This window comes from Chroicocephalus ridibundus, chromosome 2 (assembly GCF_963924245.1).
Source record: "Chroicocephalus ridibundus chromosome 2, bChrRid1.1, whole genome shotgun sequence".
Classification (NCBI taxonomy): domain Eukaryota; kingdom Metazoa; phylum Chordata; class Aves; order Charadriiformes; family Laridae; genus Chroicocephalus; species Chroicocephalus ridibundus.
In genome coordinates this window covers 50,006,356-50,023,646 of record NC_086285.1, presented here as the reverse complement: position 1 = coordinate 50,023,646, position 17,291 = coordinate 50,006,356, and the positions used below count along the sequence as shown (strand labels likewise).

At 41.8% G+C, this 17,291-nt stretch overlaps 1 protein-coding gene across 4 annotated transcripts in view; it reads left to right on the top strand.

Moving 5' to 3' along the window:
• The window catches only part of MYRIP (myosin VIIA and Rab interacting protein), a 234,007-nt gene that overhangs the window by 158,145 nt on the left and 58,571 nt on the right, over positions 1-17,291 (top strand). The window contains exon 1 of one of the 4 annotated variants that reach the window (XM_063325388.1): positions 8,331-8,482. The exons of the other annotated variants lie outside the window; for them this stretch is intronic. The gene's annotated coding sequence lies outside the window, so the exon portion shown is untranslated. Of the gene's footprint in view, positions 1-8,330; positions 8,483-17,291 lie in introns of those variants that run through there. 4 annotated transcript variants of the gene reach the window in all.

Sequence of the window (17,291 nt, the reverse complement as noted above, 5' to 3'; positions counted from 1 at the left end):
CTCATATAAGACACTCTTTTGCAATATCTGTGATACATACAGGAGAGGGGAGGCTACTTTTCCTTGATACCATAACTCTAGCCATAGCTCACAAAGGGAAGTGGTACCCAGATCTTGCACCTGAAGACTGAGAGAAGCAGGAGCATCCATGCAGCTGTGTGAGATCATGGAGCCGGCTGCTAGTCCCACACTGAAACGTGGGCAGAGCTTGGGGAAAGCCTCAGGGGAATCATAGCCACAAGCTGAAATTTCATTTCATTGAAGTAAAGGCCAGCTGAGGACCTTACATTACTTTGGCAGTTTCTTCCCTTTCAGACAAAACAGGACATTTGCAGGCAGTTCAAGACCCTTCAAGAGAAGTGATCAGTTTTCTGGCTGTGAGAAAAATTAATTTCTCCAGGTAGGAGAAATTGGGCATACAACCCCAAAAGATCTGTTTGTGAAGGAAAGGCTTATAGATAGTGTATTGCAAACCCCAGAAAAGATTCCATCTACTGCTGGGACTTTGTGTCTAAAGATCCCTGAGAGAAGGGGAGAAAATAAATAGATGCACTTCTTAGCTTTCCTTTGCTTAATCATCACAGTCTTCTCCTTTGCCTTTGATTTTCTTACCTTGAAAAATTAATCTGTCAAAATCTGTGTCGTCCTAGGGATATTTGATGTAAATGCTTTCATGGTTCGTGTCAGAGAACATAGTAACATAAATGTGGTGGTTCATGTGAGAGAATATGGTGGCTGTGTAAGTATCTCTTATGGTTATTTAGTGTGTTGACACCAACAGTTTGTTTCATTTGTTACTAGAAAAAAGGTGAAAGTCCTAGAATATGAGGGGTTTTAGTGGAGCAAACGCCTCAGCAAGTTTGCCGATGCCACCAAGCTTTGTGGCGTGGTCCACACACTAGAGGGAAGGGATGCCATCCAGAGGGACCTGGACAGGCTTGAGAGGTGTGCCTGCACAAACCTCATGAAGTTCAACCTGGACAAGTGCAAGGTCCTGCACCTGGGTCACGGCAATTCCAAACACAAATACAGGTTGGGCATTCTCAGCAGCCCTGAGAAGGATGTGGGGGCGTTGGTGGAAGAGAGCTCAATATGTGCTGACAGTGTGCGCTCACAGCCCAGAAAGCCAACTGCAACCTGGGCTGCATAAAAAGAAGCATGGCCAGCAGGTCAAGGGAGGTGATTCTGCCCCTCTACTCTGCTCTCGTGAGACCCCACCTGGAGTACTGCATCCAGCTCTGGGGGCCTCAGCACAGGAAGGACATGGACCTGTTGGAGCAGGTCCAGAGGAGGGCCACAAAAATGATCAAAGGGCTGGAGCACCTCTCCTGTGAGGACAGGCTGAGAGAGTTGGGCTTGTTCAGCCTGGAGAAGAGAAGGCTCCAGGGAGACCTTATAGCAGCCTTCCAGTACCTAAAGGGGGCCTACAGGAAAGAAGGGGAGGGGCTCTTTATCAGGGAGTGGAGTGATAGGATGTGGGGTAATGGTTTTAGACTGAAAGAGGGGAGATTTAGGAAGAAATTCTTTACTGTGAGGGTGGTGAGACACTGGAGCAGGTTACCCAGGGAAGTTGTGGATGTCCCATCCCTGGAAGTGTTCAAGGCCAGGCTGGATGGGGCTTTGAGCAGCCTGGTCTAGTGGGAGGTGTCCCTGCCCATGGCAGGGGGGTTGGAACTAGGTGATCTTTAAGGTCCCTTCCAACCCAAACCATTCTATGAAACAGAATATCCTGAAACTTGCTGAACTTGGAGTTGATCTGTGTTTTAAGCCACATTGAATACCTGGCTTATGCATTGGTAGTGTTCTCCCAGTGCTTTTGGGGACCGAATAGTTTGAGAGGCCCATGTTGTTACTATTAAGTTGAAACAGAAAGCATAAGGGATAGTGCGAAATGTTTTTTTGAAAAAGGTATTCCTTAACACCTGGTTTCACCTGCTTTGCTGCACATTGGAGTCCACCTAGGAAATCACAAGTGACATTTATGCAGAAAAGAGACCAAGTATTTTCACAACCAGAGTCAAATAATATATGGAACTGCTCACACCCATGGCTGGTTTTGAGGAAACAGCTGGATGCAGCCTACGTTCAGCCACATTAAAAAACCAATAATGCAAGTGTGTGTGTCCCTCTATAGTAACTGGCACTGTGCACTCAATTTTTTATTTCTCTTTTCTTCTTACTCTATTCCCAAATTGCTAATTAGAGTCAACAAATTGGCTGTAGAATACAACAAGACATCATGCAGTCTGCCAAAAGGAGTGGCTGGCATCCGTACAAATTGGGTTATGATGTGTTTGAAGACTTAATGTTGAAAAAAGCTTTCCATATTCTCTTCATCCTCCCTGTCCTCCTACTGAAGTGACTCAATTCCAAAGGCAGCAACATATTGCTCCCTTGCTATCAGGGGTTTGGTTAACAGAAATGAGTTTTCCCATGAGGAAATGTGGCCTTCTACCAATTAAGTGTCATTCTTATGCTAAGTAACCAGTAGGTGCAGACCCTCAGGGATGGGTAATTTGTACGTAACCTAAATGACGCGTTGTAATAACGGTTGCAGTAGTTTGGCTTGGCAAAGAGAGGAGTCTGGAATGTGAGACTTCTGTAGCTCTGAAGCAGCGTATGTAGACCTACTACAACCCTATGGTGCTGTACAACAAATGCAGGTGTGCTGTGTGGCTCTGTGGTCCCTCCCTATGCCTTGTAGGATAGATACGGGTGCCTGAAAAAGTCAGACTGCTTAGAGCGGAGGTGGATATTCCAATCCCTTTCTGTACTATATGGCCCAATAGGATGTCTGTGCCATCACTTGCTTTTTCTCAGTGACCTTGCTATCCTCGTACCCCCATGTATTGACCAATGGCTTACAGTGGCTGATTTGTTCTGAATTTACATGTTAATATGAAGGTTAAATCGGAGCCCTGATGTTAATTCTCCAAGTTTGTTTTCACTGGTACAGTGGAGGATGCACTTGGCTGTCAAGGATATGCAGCAATTTGTGCTTGTAAACTCTTAGGAATGCTTTTACCCAAAATAACATGATACAAGTGGATTCAGAGGTGACACTAGATCTGAGGGTGATATCAGGGGAGGAAGCAATTCCCTTTTCTTCTGCAATCTCCTACTTTATGAGCTTTCAATTAGCCTAGGTTTCGATAGCTTCCAATAAGCCCAAACTTGGAGTCATGATCTTGTTTATAAAACACAGGGGAATATGACTGAAAGCATGGAGCTAGGCTGACCTGACTCCTGCTGCTGTGATGTCTCAGTAAATGTGGAGCTTTTTTGATCATACTGACCAAAAGTATTTCTAAAAGATGTTACCCTGTTGGTAATTGCACTCTTGAGCAATGATGGTCTTTTCTGAATGAAGCAACTTGAGAAACTCTGAAGAAGCCTTGTAGCGCTGAGCATGTAGGTTTCTGTGTCATCCCAAATCCTTTGAGAATAAAGCCAGCGTTTGGGCCACAGGGAGCACAGGCTTGCACAAAGGGATTTGTACAGCAGGAGTTGGCTGAGATACATGATATGTGTTTGTGGCTCGTTGGCTGTAAAATGCGGAAGTCTTACTTCTCTGATACACTTCTGAGCAAAGCAGTGTAGCTGTTGTAGTAAAAGCGGTGCTAAATAGGCTTAATGCAGATGATCAGTTTTCAAGATTTGCATCTGCCGTCATGTATTCAGCCATTTATAATTGTTGCCATATATCTTAACAAAACAATCTGCAAAATCCGTGGCTACTGGCTGTCTCCAAGTTCAGATACGCTGCTTGTCTGGTGGATTTGGAAGAGGACTGCATGCATTGTCACGCCGCCTTATTCGACCCTTTGATCTCGCTCACAGTTCTTCATGCATAAAGATTTTGAGAGCATTGCCTTCCTTTTCTCTTCTACACAAGTATTTAATCTAAAATATTTAATTTGAACAAATTGCAGATATGAAAACAGAGCTTGAAGACAAATTTTTAATGCCTCAGAGGAAAGAGGGTCTGCTTGGGTTGAAAACACAGGCTTTAGAGTGAAGATATCTGAATTACTTTCTCAACATGCTAGATTTCCAAAGTAACTGGAAGCAAGTCCTTTGGTGCCTCAGTTTTTCACCTTTAAAATGCATTTAAAGGATATTTGGCCATTTCTTTTATTTACTTGCTGAGATTTTAGTCAGCTTCCTTTCAAAGAATTTAATTCCTTTAGGGTAATGGCATTATTGTTAGTAAGTTTTAAATAACTGTGATATATGGTATATACTTACTGATTGCAAAGAGTAGTAAAAATCCGTATAAAAATGAAGCATGAAATAGCATATATGTAAAATAGTTTTATCAGCGTCTTCACCTACTGTAGAATTATGGCACTTTGTCCCTTTAAAAAGTTAATCATTCAAAAAATTAGGAGTTGGATCACAGAGTGTATCACAGGATTTGGTAGTTGGCTCTGGTATGAAAAATACTTCTGGTATGACTTGTTAAGGAAGTTCTTGTTTTTAACTGTGTTTCTAGATTTTTTCTGGAAAATCTCTTTTCTGTTTACTACCTGAGATTTTATTTTAGGGATACTCAATAAATAATCCCATTGTTGCAGCTTGAGGAGTATTTAATATTATCATCTCAGGGTGTCTTATTTAACTAATATTGTAGATGGACTAGGTGGATAAAACCCAAATATTTTAATGCACCAGTACTAACCTGTCATTATTCAGTGTATGATTCATCCTAGGAGTCAAACATCCATGAATGTAGATCCTTTTATTATTTTCCTTAATATGTTGAAACTAAGTAGATACTCTTAATGCTTTATATTGGTACAACCTCTTACTTTTGGGGACTGGGAGAGGAGAACAGTTGGTTTATTTTTTTCCCCATCTTGAAACTTAAGTCAGGTTTGGTTTTTTCTTATTTTTGTTTGGTTTCCCTCCTTTCCTGGTGTTTCTGCCTCTGAGGTCTCCACCCCTTTTCAAAAATGAACCTCTGAAGAAAACGAGAAAGAACACTTTTTTTTTTTTTTAATGAAAACTCATCATAACTAACAGAATAGTTGAGGGTGAACACCCTTGAGTAGTTGGTATACATTTTGTTGTTTCATATTAAGGAGATCATTGTTTTTATCATTCTGCTTCTCATTACACAATTAGCAGATTTAATGTATCCACCTGACTCCGTATAGAGTAATCTGTCTTCTTGGAGACTAACCTGTTCTGTGTCTCAATTATATGGTTCTTCTAATGTTTTTCTGGGTCCAAGATAATTTTTAATGTATTTTGGTTGAAAAGATGTTTGCAGTGTCCATAATGCCATCCTTAAAAAGTGGTCGTTAACCTTTTTTCCCATGGGTATGTGTGTAATGGAAATTACTTTAGCCCCTGCATTATCTTTGTAACAGGGCAAATACAGAATAGCACAGGCAATGTGATAATATTTTAGCATTACAGGCATTTTATATCCCTGGGTCTGCTGGACAAGGACTGGTGATTTCTTGTAGTCTGACCTCATAGAAGAAGGTCAGCATGTTAATGGAGCAGCACATACACTGTGGACATTCTTAATGCGCTGCCTTCTACTGCCTACTTGCCCTTATACTCTTCGAATTTGTCATCAGCAAAGCAAGCAAATCATTTATCCCACCTTCATGTTTTCCTAAGGAAAATGAAGAAAAGAGGAAAAAGAATGGCAAGAAAGGGGCAGCTTGAGAGTTACCTACAGCCCTCTGACGAAAACAAACGTGTATGTGCAGAGAGAAAGAACGTTTTCATTTTGTCTTTATGGCTTCCAGCTCAGATACACAGAAGGAGAGACAGATAGACAGACACACACACCCCTCTGTCTCCGGTCCACCCAGGCTCAGCAGCAAGTTGGCAGCCTGCACCACGAGCTGTATCAGCAGCCAGCAGTTCACCCACCTGCTCAGCTGGAAATCCTAGTAGCTAGGTATCGCTTCCCCAAAATGCCATCAATTTTCTGCTCTTTATGGGAGGAGTTCAGCTGGGGGAGAGACCTACGTTCCCTCCCTTTCGGTGAGAGATGAGAGTAAGCCATGTCTCAGAAATGAGAAATAGCTTCTGTTGGCCCCGTCTCTCCCTGTGGTCACCACACACAGGAGGTAAAGATGCCTCCAGCTGTCACAATGGGACCTTCTCTGCCACTGTCAGGTGAAACTACAAGAGTGTATGCAGCGGGTCTGCATTAAATCCCTTCATTCACTTATGGCTAAGCAGCACGGTTTGAAAAATGTTAGGTAGCACTCAATTTCCTTATTTTTAAAAAGTTGCCTCTGTGGTTTCCCTTAACCAAACGTGACAAGCTGTGGTAGTGATACCTCACGCATTAAAGCAGGAAAAGGCATCCTGCTCAAGTAGCACCCATCCTTTGGCTGCCATATTTTCATCCCAGTTTATTGGGAACTAGAAAATTCTCTTCTGTGAATGAAGTAGGGTCTCTTCTCGAGTGAGCATTGTGGACGTAGCTGAGAAGGGCTGTGGTGGTTGCGCTCCACTCACTGCCAGCAGTTGAAAGGCAGCACTGAGGGACTCAAAGACCCATTGCACACTGTCATCTCTGCGTGCGTGACCAGGTAGCTTTGCAGCTCTCCCTGTTTTCCCCCCTCCTGTTCATACGCTTCGTGTTCTTTCCATTTTTCTTGATTGCTCCTGATCAAACTTGCTGATACCACGTGCATAAGCGTGCATCTTATCACAGCTGGGGAGTCCTATGAAGGTATCCCCCTCCCTTGTGCAGATGGGAATAAGCTTGCCCTGGAGAAGACAGGAGGTTTGCTTGGCTTTGAAGCTTTCTGTTTGTTAGAGGAGTGAATCCTCCTCTGGACAGCAGACCAATTTTACCCAAGAGCTCTGAGCAGCACCAGTTTTGAGAAACAGCTGTAATTCTCTGACAGTCTGGCTAATCTGTGCTTGCAGGACTGTTTGGTTTTTATTATTGTGATACAAGTATTTACAAAAATAGAGTGTTGGGTTTTTTTTCCATTTTTCATTATTCAAATAGCTTAAAATCCATATGAAAAGGACATTTGTGTGTGTGCCCAGATGTAGAGCCCCTGTTAGTGAGGCCAGCTGGGATTAAAGTCTCATTTGTATAATTTGTAAAGGCTTTGGAATTTTTCCTGCGGTTTTCAGCCGTAAGCTGGCATTTAGCTTTTGTCAGACTGCTGGACAGCTTGCACAATAAAGCTTCCAACTAAAAATATTTCCTGTGCAACAGGGAAAACCCCACCAGGGAAAAATGTGCATTTTAAATGCGGTGACTGTGGAGTTGGTTTGAAAAAAAAAAATTATTATTAAAAAAAAGAGGGGAAAAAAAAAGCATGCCCTGTGTGTTTTAAAGGCTTAATCAAAGAGAGCTCCACTCACAAGTAGCACAACATACAGAGGCTCGTTTTCTGCAAAAGCAGAAATAGAACGGTAAGGAACTTAGGAGGCACACACTGTGCGCTCAGGATGCTCGTTTGCGCACAACAGTAGAGAGTAACGTTGCACAGCATCAGATACCCTCGCCCTGTCCTCATTTGCCCTTGGACCATGCTGCGAAGAGCTGCTGAGGTGCAGGCGTTGACTGAGCCAACCTTCTGGAGCTGGCCAGCTATTCCCCATATAGCCCGTTGCCACTGTAATTCCAAATCTTGCTTTAACTGCTGGGTAAATGTCCGAACCATGTCCCGGTTGTTTGCTCTCTGGGGAGCGCAGCATCACTCCGTCTCACTCCTCCTCCCACAATGGGTGGGTGGATGGCAAGGAAATGCTTTCCTTACCCTTCCCATCTAGGGACCTGCATGGGACTTGGATTCAGAGGTGTCACCCTCCTGCTGGATAACACTTCAGTGCCTTCAGTGTGTTTCTTAAGCTGTTCTGTGGCTCGTGGAGTCGCAAAGCTACAAATGCGTGTCATCTCAGAAAGGGGGTGGTGGAGTCACTCTGTGCCCAGCTCCCAGAAGAAAACGGTGCAGCCTGGTTTAGGAGAAGTTGGGCTTACAGGGTGAGATAACCAGTATGAAGAATGGGAACTGAAATCACATCTCCTCACTCCCCAGCAAAGTTTTAAGGATTTTGGCTTGTTTGAATTCTTTTTTTTTCCCTTTTATTTCCCCTGTCTTTTTTTAAATAATCTTGAAATGAGTCCAACTTTCTCTTTGATTGTACGTGGTGATGATTCTTCTCATCTTTGCTGGCATTTCACAGCTGTTTGTTCACAGCTTTCTCCCGATACAAGAACAGAAACAAACCACAAAGCGGAGGATTGTTGTCTTTTTGGCGTTCTTGAGCTCTATATTAAAAGCCCGGCGTATTTTTCTAATCAGGATTACAGAATTAATTTGCATGGTTTATCCTCTGGTATTTTTTTCTGATGGAGCGGAGTTTGTATCTCTTTTTGTGAAAATTTTTATGCTTCATCGACCTCACTTTTTTTTTGTTGTTCAGCTGTTTTTCAAGAATCTCTGGATTAAAAATGAAGTTTTCAGAAAGAAAAGCCTTCACTTAGGTAATTTGAATAACTCATCAAAGTGGCTTTATGTTCTGTTCTTTCATTTGGTGTCTGCTGTGGTAATGGAAAACTTTTCTCATGGGTGAACGGTGCATTTATTTGTAGCCATTTATGTTCAGTTGTATTTTGACTGCAAATGCTTTCTTTACATTAACATTAATGCAAAGTTCAATGACCAAATGTTCCTGAGAGTGTTTTAATGTTGCTCTCTGCGTTCTGAAGTTTATTTACATGAGGTTTCTATATGAATTTTCCATCCCTTCAGTGGGTAGGTGCAAAGGATAAATTTGTAGTAATAGCACAGCAGGAAACGAATGCCTCTCCAATTGAGAATTTATGAATATCTCTTTCTGTTGTTGTTTCTTAAGAAAAACAGCAGGATGTATTCATTTCGAGGTACTGTCAGTGTATATTTTTGTTCTTTTTGCCTGTCTTCTTTCAGAAATCTGAAATAAAAATCACATTGATGTACTGTAGCAAGTAGAAACAAATATGACAGTAAAAGACAATATATGTGTTCATATAGTGTAGTGTTCAGTGTAGCTGTAATAACTTGCTTTGACTCACGTTTATTTGTATTTTGCTTCAGCATGTTGTGTGCATGTAAGCGTCATAAATTTATGCAGTATTAATTCTTAACGATATGCCTGAAAAAACATCCAGTACAAGACGACCAGGATATAGAATTTCTTCCCTTTGAAAAATATTGAGATACTGAAAACGTGTTTTGCTGCAAATTAAGATGGAAAAAAAAAAAACCAAAATTTCACATGAAACAAAATTTCTGGAGGAAAATGTATTCAGATATGGTGAAATATTTCCTTTTGCTTCAGGAGGAAAGATTTGTTTCAGTGGTGACATTTTTATTTGTATATCTATGACTTTCATGTCATAAAATAAATCCTATAGATCATATACAAATGTTGTGAATGGAACCTGTGAAAATGTGGAATGTTCCATTTTGGCAATATCAGATTGTTCCAGCTTTTACACAAGCATTTGGATTTGGACTTGTTTTGATTTTGTTTCAAATATTCAATGACTGCTTATTTAATTTTCATCGGAGTCGACAGATAGTATTAATCAGCTGTGTAAAAATACACATTTTAATGAAAGGCTTAAGAGGAAAAAACTTGGCAGTGTGGTGGGGAGGTGGTGTCCGGGCATCAAATAAAACACCTAGGAGGGCTGAGAAAAGAAGGTGACGGGTTTGTGGCCTCCATTTACGCCATTGAGATGAGACGTACAGACCACTTTTGGCCACTGAATGATCCACCCGGGCTGCAGTAACATTTGAGGCTTGTTACACGCCAACCTAGAAATGAAAACAGGAGTAAAATAGAGAGAGATGGGCTTTTTGTGCAGGTGGGGTAGAAGTGGTATGGATATGACCATAAGTCATCTTCTGAATGACAGACTTCATGGTTTTCTTACCCGGGGGAGTTATTTGCTAGTTGATAAGAAAGTGTAACAGCCGAGTGCCTGGATTTCTCCCACAAAAACGACATTTTAGCCCATTGGTATATCTGCCGGCTAGTGAGGAGATGCACTTTAAACCTTATTTCTGAAAGTGGCATCCGTGTAATTGTCAGTTTAAAAGAAAAGGTGGAGTGAAAATACTCTTGACTTGGTTCGACAGGATATTTCTTTTTGAAGAGTTGGCAGTTTCTACACTGCAGGTCTCGGCGAGACTTTGACGGATGTGTGATTCGCAGCATTGTGTATCCCAGATTCAATATCAGTATAGCATATTTGGTGCTCTTAGTGGGATCTCATCCATAGGGTCTGCGCTGTGCTAAATCATATCCTGACAGTTACGTTTGGCTTTCTTGAAAGAGTACTGGTAAGGCCTCAAATTACCAGTTCTGGAATCTGTATTTAAACAAAGATATAAACCTCTTGGGTCTTTTTTAACTTGTCCCAGGGGAAAAAAAAAAAAAAAAGGAAATGATCAGATGGCTAGAAAACGTGACCTATGATGAAAAAGGATTCTTTAGCCTTCAAAAATTAAAGAAAAGAAAAAAAAAAAGAAGAGGAGATCAAACATCTTAAGCTGTCTTGTTTAAATAGAAACAAGGAAGATTTGGCTTAAATGTTAAGAAAACCTTTCAACGTTAGGATAGGAAAACACCGGAGTAGATGGCTGGGGGAGGTCTGCAGCATTAGGAGTCATTAAGAACAGGCTAGCTGTATATTTGCTGGGAGTGATCTAGGTATTGCTCATCATGTGTGGGGGCAAGGGGAACACCTATGGGATCCCATTTTTTTCACGGCCTAAAGCTCTGCCAAAGTGTCTTGAAAGCAGAAGTAACTTGTACTGCAAGCTCTCTGCAAGCTCCCCTGCAATGCAGCCTTTTGAACTTCTAGGTTCAGAAGTCAGCTCTAAATAAATAAGCATCAGTCACTGTTGTTCATCTTACAAAGCAGAAATGGAGAAAGAATATTCACTAACGGCTGTAAGACATGGCAAACATCCTTATAAACATGTCGTTACGGCAAAAGCTTATTAGCTCTTGCTGAGATACTGTCAGGACCTGTATTGGATATGGCTTCTCACATCTTTTACTGCTGGTAGATGCCTGAAGAGAGGTCCTGCCCCTTCTTAGGTCATTGCTTTAACCACTGTTAACTCTCCACAGTTGTGATTTCACCCTTGGTGTTTACAGTCAGCTAAATTACAGTGAAGCACTGGGTTTGAAAACCCTCTTCTTTTTAAAAATCAACTTTTATAACTGCTGCAAAATCCATATTTTCACTTTGATTACCCTGAAACATAACATGCTTCCTGGGGGCAGCAGGTTGGGTTAATATGCCACGTATGCGTTCATTCATCAGCCAGGAATTCCTGACATACAACCTTACAGGGAAAACACAGGGCAAAATAGTTTAGTTAAATGCTGACGTGTTCTGCTCTTATTTGAGTTTTCCTCCTGGAAGATCAAACCATAACTCCAATTATACCTGGTATTGTTTCAGTGTTTTCCTCACCTGCTGCAGGACACTTCTCCCCTGTGGGGAACAGGCCTGAAAATGGTCCTCACCAAACTTGTGCTAACAGCCTTCATTCACAAACCAGAATGATGGCTTTGTGCCCAAGTTAAGCCAGAAGACTTTCTTAGCCTGACCATTTTCATAGGAGTTCAACTCGAGGTGATGTGCAAAATCCGCTGAACCTGACCTACGTTCAGCTACCATTTGTTCAAATCTTGTCCTTTGTGGAAATTTTAAAAGGGAGGTGTCTTGTTGCAGGAAGCCTCTGTCAAAGGAACCTCTTTAATTCTGGGGAAATGTAATTGGAAGGCTATGAAATTCAGAGAAGACCCAGAAACCTTCATAGGAAAAGTAAGTTAAGTATGCAGACGACTGCAAAAAGGGAGGAGGATGTGGTGATGGAGGAATATGCAGTTAGTGCTAGGTAAGTGAAAAATCTATTGTTAGATGGCAGCATGGGTGGATATAAATGGCAAAAGGGCACAGATCTGAACTGAAGGTGGTTATGTCAGGTTTGGCATTTGTCAGAGAGAGTTTGAGGGCATAAATGTTCTGACTAGGTAATGGGAACCATCAGCAGTACATAGCTGAGTTTTACAGGTGTGTTCACCTCAGGTCTGGACCTCTTGTCTCAGGACCTGACTTCAGCTGAACTCGTCAGTTCTGGAAGGTCACAATATACCACTGAGCAAACCCGATCCATACACACCAAGTTATTTGTCCCTGCACATGGCTAACGTTTAGTCATTCCATGTAATGCCTGTCAGCAAATGTACAAAACATTTATCTGCAGTCTAGATGTGATCTTCAAGGAATGTTGCTTTGCTAGTATACAGGTTACAAAATAGCAACTATCTTTCTTTTTTTTTTTTTTTTTTTTTTTAATGAAGCATCAGTTAAGTTTGTTGTTTTCTTAAGAGAGGGACACCTGGACCTTCTCCAGTCTTGTTTTCAAAAAGGCTTTTAGAGGCAGATGCTTTACTGCTGATTTCTTACATACTGATTACTTTCCAATAATTAAATTACATGTTTAAAGATCAGCAATCTCATGGTTTATTTTAATGTAAATTAGATGATGAAAGTACCACGGGGAGTGCGGGTCATAAATGCATGTGTGTGGTATGTAGCTGTGGACTCTCGTCAGAGAGCTTTGAGGAGGCCAAAAGTATGCCTAGATTTAAGTTTGGCATAGCCAAATTTATGGAAGTTGAGTCCATCAAAGAGCGTCCTTTGAGGATGGTCTGTTGTAACACGGGTTCCTGAGCTGACAAGTGCAGGGTGTGTCGAAGGCAGGGTCACTCCACACTTGCACCTTTCCTGTCATCTCTTCCCTAGCATCTGCTGATGCCCAGAGACAGAGCAAGAGGCTGGTTGAACCTTTTCTTTGAACTAGTATGGCTCGTAATCTGATTTTTATGACCCAGTAAAATATTTTAAGGGAAGGTTACGATCGCTTACTGTGTCCTGCTGCATAATGCAGCAAGTGATTCCTGCACTTTGACACACGCTGCAGTGAGCAATCCTTGGCATCTCCCTTTGGAAGTCACCAAGGCTTGGTTTAAAGGGCCCAGGTGGAAGATGCTTTATTTAGTACTTCCCTCAATAATCAGGATTAGGTGAACTTGCTACAAGTTTTGATCTTTCTTCCTTTCAGAAAGTACATCTAGGTTTTCTGTATAAAACCTCCTCTGTTTTCCTCCCACAGCTTCTTGACTGCTGATTTCAAAGGTAAAGGAGGCAGAGAAAGCAAATTTGAGGGTGGCACATACAGCTGTCTTTTGGTGGAAAAAGGAATTCCTTTTTTACCTCGGTGCAAACCTTAGTTTATTATTTCTTGTATGTTGCTCCGTGTTGGAATTTAAAGGTAAAACCAGGGCAGTGAATTTCTCAGTGAATGGTTGGGAGGATGTGTGTTTTTAGGAAACACCTAGTACAATACTGTAAGCTGAGCTTCTGGATAGTTAACATACTGTAGACTGCAGTGCGATTACTGGGCCAGGTTCATTTCTGCTGGCACAGGAAAATCGTGATTTCACTGGGGGGAACATGGACAGTTGTTTTGTTGTGCTTGTGGGAAAGACAGACGATGTTTTCACTGGGTTGTTGGACAGTTTTCATTTTGGGGTAGATGATTTGACTTGAGACGGTCTCTCCTCTGCTGTTACTTGGATTTTGCCAACCGCTGAGCATATCGTTCATCATGCTGTTCATCATGTAGCCTTTCCTGTGATTCATCCGCACAGGTTGGTGTGCCATGCTTTCAGGTGTTGGAGCATGGCCCAGGTGCAGCCCTCTGCTGTGGGTAAGTGGAGGAGGACACTTCCTGGAGCAGAACTTCTTAAGTGATGGGTGATCTGCAAAATGCCATTAGAGAAAAATAAATTGGATTTCAACTTAAAGCTTGGGAAGGATGTATCACAAAGAGTTAACAGTGGCCTGTTGGGCTAAATGTTCTTGAGGCATGAACAGGCCCCCGTCTTTCACAGGCAGGGGATAGGTGCAGAACAATCAGGGAAATACAAGTCCCATCTTAGAATGACGAGTTTGGCCAAAGGCTGGTGTACACAAGTTCCTCTTTGGGGCTTCAGGGGGCTGAACTTTCTCCTTTTTTTTTTTTAAGCCTGATTTTTAGCAAACCAAGCATTGGCAGTGTATTCATGTGTGCGGTGTTTGTGTGCTACAGTAATGATTCGTTCTGAAGGGAATGAAGGTGAAGTTGCGTTCTTGAACCTGGAAGTATGTTTGATTTCACTGAAACTGAAAGGAACTGAAAGACTTTAATTCAACAATTTATAAAGAACAGTACATTACAAGCTCTAAAACATCAGCCCAAGGGAAAAAGCAAATATTGCTATTGGCAGAGAAAGACTATTTCAGGATGCTGAGTTTGAAACAATTTTACTCTAAAACTGAGCAAATAAGAAGTGACAGGCTGAATCTTAATTGTTTCTCTGGGCACCAGGCTGAGGCCGCTCAGTGCCTGGGAAATGGAAACAAGGGCCTTGAGCTTTGTATTCTGGGTGAGGCCAGTGCAGGGAGAGAGCCCGTGTCGGGGCCTGTGACAGACGCTGTGCCTGAGACAGCGTAATCTGGATTAGCTGGAGTTTCCCAGAGAACCGATAGGTAACATGGTGCCAGTGCAGCCAGAGGGTGATGGACTTGAGGCTCCCCAGGAGGAGCAGGGCTTCAAGGATGTCGGTCCTACAGCACCCGTCACCTGCCTGTGGGGGAACACCGTGGTTAAAGGCGAGAATATTTGACTGCAGCATGCCTCTGCCGCTGGCCCAGCAGTATGGTGAAGCAGGTTGGCTTTGGTGGGCTCCTCTCCACCGGTGTCCCAGCTCTGGCACAGCTCAGCAGCTTCTCCTGGCTCCCAACCCCTCCATCTCTTTACTCATGGCTGAGCCTTCGGGCAGTTCAAGGTGCCTTGGGAGTGCTCTGAAAGAGTGAAAATGAAACATTGATGTTGCTTTTCCACTGAAAATTTGAACTTCTGATATTTCTTCTATTTGATGTGGTCACGTTGCCTTTTGGAGTCTTCCACAGAGGTGCAGTTCTGATCTGTGGATGGTCCTGTATTTCAGAGGTGGGTTTGCTTGGCTGTTTAAATTTTCATTACTTAAAAAAAAAAAAATTGTCACATCCACAAAAGTAAAAAGGTCCAAGAATTGTAAAGTGGGTACCTTCTTGAGTGAATCTAGGCAACTGCTGAATGCAGGTCTTGAGTGACCTGGGGCTGGATGTTACGCTAGGGCATAGGCACAGCAGGAGAAGCACGGGGTAACAATTTTTAAAGCCTTATTTTTCTTCTTTTTTTCCGCAGATATAAGATTTTTTCAGCAACCATTTGATTTGGTTTCTAGTGAACTTGATTGGTTGTTAGCTTATCATCAGTTGTCTGGGAAATTGCTGCTGAATGTCTGTGTTTCAGGGCTGAGTAGTGCTGATGCCCATTCAAGAATATTAAGAAGTTATTTAATGAAGACCTTTTTTAGGGTAAACATTACTTTAGTGGGTCTGCTACTAGGCCTTTTTATTATTTCCTCTTTTACAAAGTAAGAACCATGGGGAACATCTCACAACTAAGTTACAAAACCCTGAAAAACTGAGTTTATCATGAAAATTGCAACCAACCTGTAAGTCTGCTACTAGTATATGTAGTGGTAATGCTGGACTAATCGAGGGCTGGGGCAGGGAATTAGTTTAACACTTTCAAAAAGAATAAAATAATATTTGAAGAGCACCTTTTCTTGTCAAAAGGAAGTACAAAAATCATATTTAAAGATATTACTCTGTGATTATTGCACTTTCATTATATACCTAAGGGTCATAAATTCCGATTTCCACTATCTCAACATGTTGTGGACTATCATCAGAATCAGTGGGGCTGCAGGGAGGTGATAGTTAGTATCATTTAGCCTACAGCATGATTCCCATTGTTCCGGAAGAAAGATGGTAAAGGTTATGGATGAGGGGAGAGGAATCGGCCTTAAGAGGCTCAGCTGGGGCTCCAGGGGACACCTCCACCTTGAGTGAACGTAAGAGGAGGCTCTAGCAGGGGGGCACGAAACTCATGTCTATCATTTCACAATACGTATAGGGAGGTGAGCTCAGAAATACAAATTGTTTGGCATAACCATTTGTACAAACAGTTGTTGATGTGCAGGTGAAGTTTGTGGCTCTGATTTTGGAGTGAGATTGAGGGGACAGACGAGTTTACTGACCTGGCTGTTGGCAGAAAGCTATGGAAGATGCGGTGAGATAGGACTGCAGAGCTGAGAAGGAGGCTTCAGTTTCCAGTGCAAGTCAACAACAAGGAAACTCCAAGAGATTATATATTTACTCTGTCATTTAAATAATCTAAGTTCAGATTTCAAGAAGTACCTCCTGACTTACTGAGCTGCAGTCTAGGTGACAAGTTATTCTTGTGTGAGAAAACTTCTCACAAAGTTCATGGAAAAGTGTTGTTATAAAATTCTTGTAGTTTGACTTGAGTTATGAGTAGCGATTGAGGTCATGAACATTAAGTTGGCACTACCTTTTAGAGAAAATTTATTGCAGAAGCTTTGTATTGCCTTTAGACCAAGTAAAACCCCTCAACTTCTTAGAAGAACTAAAAAACTGAAGTGGTAAATCAGTTATTAAACAGCCTCCTCTGTATTGAGTAGTGAATACTAGTAATCATGCGTGAGTGGCGACTTTCATGTGATCTTCTTGTGATCATCACTAACAATGAGAGAGATGGTTCATGTTGCCATTCCCCAGCACAGCTGATGTACTTCTCTTTTTTTCACAGGAGAAGGCTAAAAATTGAGTATTTGGGTGCTGCAGGTGAGAAATGTACTGAAAACTGCTTGTAAAGATTTTAATGCGCTGATTCGTTGCTCTTACGGTGCTGCTTGATTAAGGCAAACACATTGCTGCACTAAAAAAAAAGACAGGGGCTTTATACTACTTGTTCAAGTTTTAATGTTATTAAACCAAAAGTGTCTGCCTAGCTTTCACACTTCCTAGTAAGGCAGAATTTTTAAAATCACAGTATTCCCCTCGGCCAAAAGCACATCAAAATGCAACTCAACTCCATGGCAATATTATATAACATAAATAATGTCCTTATCATTTCAAGCTATTTAGCAATAAAGAAATAGCAGTCTTTATGGCACAGAAAGAGAGAGAAATGGCTTCTGCATCTTTAAAATGCATACAACTAATATCCTTTAAATGTGAACTTTCATTTCACGGAGAGAACTTGCACACTTTCTATTAGAGGTGATAAGGAAAGTGTTTCATTTCAACAATTTAATGCTAGCACTGT